Source organism: Sapajus apella, unplaced genomic scaffold, assembly GCF_009761245.1.
Source record: "Sapajus apella isolate SASKATOON/1434 unplaced genomic scaffold, GSC_monkey_1.0 scaffold15, whole genome shotgun sequence".
Lineage (NCBI taxonomy): Eukaryota > Metazoa > Chordata > Mammalia > Primates > Cebidae > Sapajus > Sapajus apella.
Genome location: NW_022436955.1, coordinates 12,208,088 through 12,213,876, shown reverse-complemented (window position 1 = coordinate 12,213,876; position 5,789 = coordinate 12,208,088). Strand labels below are relative to the sequence as shown.

The 5,789-nt window shown below is 45.0% G+C and overlaps 1 non-coding gene across 1 annotated transcript; it reads left to right on the top strand.

Moving 5' to 3' along the window:
* Positions 1-5,307: 5,307 nt before the first annotated feature.
* On the top strand, positions 5,308-5,438 carry LOC116555863. Its single transcript, XR_004270710.1, has one exon. It is a non-coding gene; the product is annotated as a small nucleolar RNA U109 (small nucleolar RNA).
* Positions 5,439-5,789: the final 351 nt, after the last annotated feature.

The window sequence follows — 5,789 nt, the reverse complement described above, 5'->3', positions numbered from 1 at the left end:
TCAGACTCTATCAATCTATGGGGCCCAGGAATCTGGAGATGTAATAAGTTCTCCAGGTGATTCTGTTGCAGTTAACCCAGCACTTTTGTATGAACTGGTACTATCTGAGAAAGCATAACTTCGTTTTGGTGATGAGCACACCAAGATTTAGATCAGACTTAGATTTAGATTACCTGATTTTTTTTAAATTGTATTTTGAAAATCTTTTCTGTACAGTTTAGTCACTGATCACAATGAACAGAACAGATATCTGTATATCCCAATATTCAGATGAGTCCCTGCCCATGGCTGCACAGCAAGCTCAGTGGCAGACAAAAAACAGGGCCAAGGACAGCACTTTCTGCCCCCCCGCCCACCACTTTCTCGTTCAAGGGTGCATGCCTGGTTCTGATGTTTGGACTTGCTTCTCCTTGAAGCCATCTGAAGCCACTTCTTAATAGAAATATTTTGGAGAATTCAATATATAAACATGTGTATGCAGGATTGCTGAGTGGCTCATCAATGTTTGGGAAAAGGAAAAGGGAGGCATTTTAATTTACTTAATCTCTTATTTTCCATTCGTTCTAAATAACTTTAGAGGGCTTGTTAACTCTTCCACATACTACCTTCCCCTTATTAATTCATTAAGACTGTGGTCACGCTAAGAATCTGTATTTTTTAACAGAGGCCCAAAGTTATGTGACAATTTAAGAAAATAGAATCAAAATCCAAAAAGCCCAGAATCAGAATGGACTTCAGCAAAGTGTCAGCTCCATAAGAATTGGACTTTTGTGTGGTGGTGTACACTTGTGATCCCAGCTACTCGGGAGGCTGAGGTGGGAGGATTGCTTGAACCTGGGAGATGAAGGCTGCAGTGAGCCTTGATCACGCCACTGCACTCCAGCCTGGATGACACCCAGCTGCTTAATAAATATTTATTGAATGAAATAATAATGATTTTTATTGTATTTTGAAAATCCTTTCTGGACAGTTATTCACTGATCCTCACGATGGACAGAACAAATACCTGTATATCCCAATATTCAGAAAAGTCTCTGTGATGGTTAATGAGTGTCAACTTGACTGGATTGAAGGATACAAAGTATTGATCCTGGGTGTGTCTGTGAGGGTGTTGCCAAAGGAGATTAACAGTTGAGTCAGTGGGCTGGGGAAGGCAGATCCACCCTCGATCTGGTGGGCACAATCTAATTCGCTGCCGGGGAATATAAAGCAGGCAGAAAAACGTGAAGAGGCAAGACTAGCCTAGCCTCCCAGCCTACATCTTTCTCCTGTGCTGGATGCTTCCTGCCCTCAAACATTGGACTCCAAGTTCTTCAGTTTTGAGACTTGGACCGACTCTACTTGGTCCTCAAGCTTAAGGATAGCCTATTGTGGGATGCTGTGATCATGTAAATTAATTATTAATAAATTCATATATATAGATGTATCCTATTAGTTCTGTCCCTCTAGGGAACCCTGACCAACATAGTCCCCAGCATACACAAGACAAAACTGAGTTCAGAGAGATTAGGTGGCTTGCCAGGTCACATCACCAATGATAGGTATTACAAACTCTCTTCATGAAATTCTCCTCTCCCAGCTGATAGGATGAAAGTGATGAGAAGGAACAGAGGCAGAAGAATGTAGGTATGAATGCAAAATAAACTACCAAAATAACTTGACAGGGATAAGAAATTCTAGTATTTATCACCAGAGGAGGAGATTAGAGGCTCAAAGTTTCCAGGGGACACACAAATTCCTCTATCTCTCTAACTCCTAACTTTAGTTATAATTCAAACAGTTCTCAAGTGCCTGTTGATTCCTAAAAAAATAGCTCCCTCTTGGCTGGGTATGGTGGCTTATGCCTGTAATCCCAGCACTTTGGGAGGCCAAGGCTGGTGGATCACCTGAGGTCAGGAGTTTGAGACCAGTCTGCACAACATGGTGAAACCCTGTCGCTACTAAAAATACAAAAATTAGTCAGGCATGGTGGCAAAATCCAAGATACTCAGGAGGATGAGGCAGGAGAATTGTTTGAAGCCAGGAGGTGGGGGCTGCAGTGAGCTGAAATGGTGTCACTGTGCTTCAGCCTGGGCAACAGAGTGAGACACCATCTCAAAAATAACTAAATAAAATAAAATACAAATAGCTCCTGCTTATTCCATGTCATTAAGTGCTAAGCGCTTTGTCCACGTTACTTCATTTTATTTTACCTGGACTACTGCAATAGTTTCCTTAGTGCCCTTCCAATCTGTTTTCCCCACTACTGGCAGACTGCTCTTTTAAAACTCCCAAATCTGGCCAGGAGAGGTGGCTCATACCTGGAATCCCAGCAGTTTGGGAGGCCAAAGTGGGTGGATCTCCTGAAGTCAGGAGTTCGAGGCTGAGGCAGAAGTACTGCTTGAACTTGGGAGGCAGAGGTTGCAGTGAAGCACCATTGCACTCTAGCCTGGGCGACAGAGCAAGACTCTGTCTCCAAATAAAAATCAATTTACTTTTAATTCAGTCAGCAGTGGTGGCGTCCATCTGCAGTCCCAGCTACTTGGGAGGCTGAGGTAGGAGGATTGCTGGAGCCCAGGAATTCAAGGTTTCATCATTAAATTCTAGCTCAGTATTGCTGCCTGCTGGTGGCTGAGCACAGGACCAGTTTTTTGTTTAAAAAAGGAAGTTGTCCGCTGGGCACGGTGGCTCATACCTGCAATCCCAGCACTTTGGGAGGCCAAAGCAGGCGGATCATGAGGTCAAGAGATCAAGGCCATCCTGACCAACACGGTGAAACCCCATCTCTACTAAAAATACAAAAATTAGCTGGGTGTGGCGGCATGCGTCTGTAATTCCAGCCACTTGGAAGGCTGAGACAGGAGAATCGCTTGAACTCAGGAGGCGGAGATTGCAGTGAGCTGAAATTGTGCCACTGCACTCCAGCCTGGCGACAGAGCGAGACTCCGTCTAAAAAAAGAAAGGAAGATGTTGTCAAAGGGAGCAGTGCTTCTCACAGCTGTAATCCTAGCACTTTGGGAGGTAGAGGTGGGCGGATCACCTGAGGTCAGGAGTTCGAGACCAGCCCAGCCACATGGTGAAACTCAGTCTCCACTAAAAACATAAAAATTAGCCCTGCGTGGTGGCAGATGCCTGTAATACCAGCTACTCAGGAGGCTGAGGCAGGAGAGTTCCTTGAACCCATGGGGTAGAGTTTGCAGTGAGCCGAAATCACCCCGCTGCACTCCAGCCTGGGCAACAGAGCAAAACTCCCTCTCAAAAAACTTAAATTAAAAATTAAAAAGTCTGAATAGGAAACATTTGCCATCTTTTGTCTCTAAGGTTGGCCACCTATGAGACGTTCATAAGAATCTTGGTCTCCACAACCCCTTTTTTTTTTTTTTTTTTTTTGAGATGGTGTCTTTCTCTGTTGCCCAAGCTGGAAGTGCAGTGGTGTGATCTTGGCTCACTGCAACCTCTGCCTCCCGGGTTCAAGTGATTATCCTGCCTCAGCCTACCAAGTAGCTGAGACTACAGGTGCAAGCCACCATGCCCAGCTAGTTTTTTGTATTTTTAGTAGAGATGGGGTTTCACCATGTTAGGCAGGATGGTCTCGGTCTACTGACTTCATGATCCACCTGCCTCAGCCTCCCTAAGTGCTGGGATTACAGGTGTGAGCCACCGTGCACGGCCCACAAACCCTTTTCTTAACCCAGACATTCCTTTCTGTTGATTCCAAGTCTTTAGAATAATAACCCTTTTAACCAATTGCCAATTAGAAAAATCTTTGAATCCACCTGTAAACCCCTGCCTCCCGTTGTCCTGCCTTTCTGGACCAAACCAATGTATATCTCACACGTATTGATTGACAGCTTATGTCCCCCTAAAATGTATAAAACCAAGCTGTAACCCAACCACTTTGAGTACATGTTCTCAGGACTTCTTGAGACTGTGCCTCCAGCCATGGTCACTCATATTTGGCTCAGAACAAACCTCTACATATTTTATAGAGTTTGCCTCTTTTTTTTTTTTTTTTTTTGAGACGGCGTTTCACTCTTGTTACCCAGGCTGGAGTGCAATGGCGCGATCTCGGCTCACCGCAACCTCCGCCTCCCGGGTTCAGGCAATTCTCCTGCCTCAGCCTCCTGAGTAGCTAGGACTACAGGCACGCGCCACCATGCCCAGCTAATTTTTTGTAGTTTTAGTAGAGACGGGGTTTCACCATGTTGACCAGGATGGTCTTGATCTCTTGACCTCGTGATCCACCCGCCTCGGCCTCCCAAAGTGCTGGGATTACAGGCTTGAGCCACCGTGCCCGGCTGAGTTTGCCTCTTTTTGTTGACATGTCCCAGCCTAGAATATTCTCTTTCAAAGCCTTTTCTAAATAAGGCAAGTTTTTCAAGTGTTACATAAATGCTGCATTCATTGATGGAGTAGGAAATAGCCATTTAACATGCTATTGTAGAAAAATATTTATTTCTATGAAAAAGATGTACACAATGTGTTGTTGAATATAAGAAATGTATGGATGGCTAGATAGAGTGATGGCTAGCTGGATGGATATGTGATAAAGCAAATACACAGAAATGTTAATAAGAGAATCTAGGTGGTGGCATATGGGTGCTCATTACACAATTCTCTCATTCTTTTGTGTCTTTGAAAATTTCTATAATAAAATGGTGAGTCATGGCTCACACCTGTAATCCCAACACTTTGGGAGACCAAGGCAGGCAGATCACTTGAGGTCAGGAGTTCAAGATCATCCTGGCCAACGTGGTAAAATCTCATCTCTACTAAAACTAAAATTTTTTTTTAAAGAAATATTAAGCCAGGTGTGGTAGCTCACGCCAGTAATCCCAGCACTTTGGGAGGCCAAGGTGAGTGGATCACCTGAGGTTAGGAGCTCAAGACCGGCCCGGTCAACATGGTGAAACCCCATCTCTACTAAAAAATACAAAAATTAGCTGGGCATGGTGGTATGCACCTGTGATCCCAGCTACTCGGGAGGCTGAGGCAGAAGAATCGCTTGAACCCGGGAGGTGGAGGTTGCAGTGAGCCAAGATCACACCATTGCATCCAGCCTGGGCGACAGAGCGAGACTCATTCTCAAAAAATAATAGCTGTGCATGGTAGCTCACGCCTGTAATCCTAGCACTTTGGGAGGCCCAGACAGGTGGATCACTTGAGGCAAGGAGTTCGAGACCAGCCTGGCCAACATGGTGAAAACCCATCTCTACGGAAAACTCAAAACAATTAGCTGGGTGTGGTGGCAGGTGCCTGTAATCCCAGCTGCTAGGAGGCTGAGGCAGGAGAATTGTTGGAACCCAGGAAGTGGAGGTTGCAGTGAGCTGAGATGGCGCCATTACACTCCTGCCTAGACGACAGAGGGAGACTCCATCTCAAAAGAAAAAAAAAAGGGATCCTCAGGGCTGCCAACCTTATAGTAGAAGCTGAGGTGGAAGTATATTTCTCCTACACAAAAGACCAAGAAAACAAAAAAGGAAAAAAAGTTTAAAGAAACAAAAAATAATTCCAGTCTTATCTGAGTTCTAGTTTTCCAGGGTATGATCCAGAACCTATGGATCAAAACCAGAAAGAACAACCTTGAGGTCTCCCTTTGGATCCCAGGGTGAGAAGAGACAAGAGCCCACACAGAAGAATCCAGCAGCAATTCTGCATTAGGCGCTAACAATTCTCCTGCTTCCCAGTACCCGCTGCCCCACCTCCGCCCTCCACTAATCTGCATTTTGCAGGTCACTGTAGCAGCCTTGGCTTTCACACCCTCATACACAATAGTTAAGGACACCAAAGCCTATTTGCCTGCTCTCTTT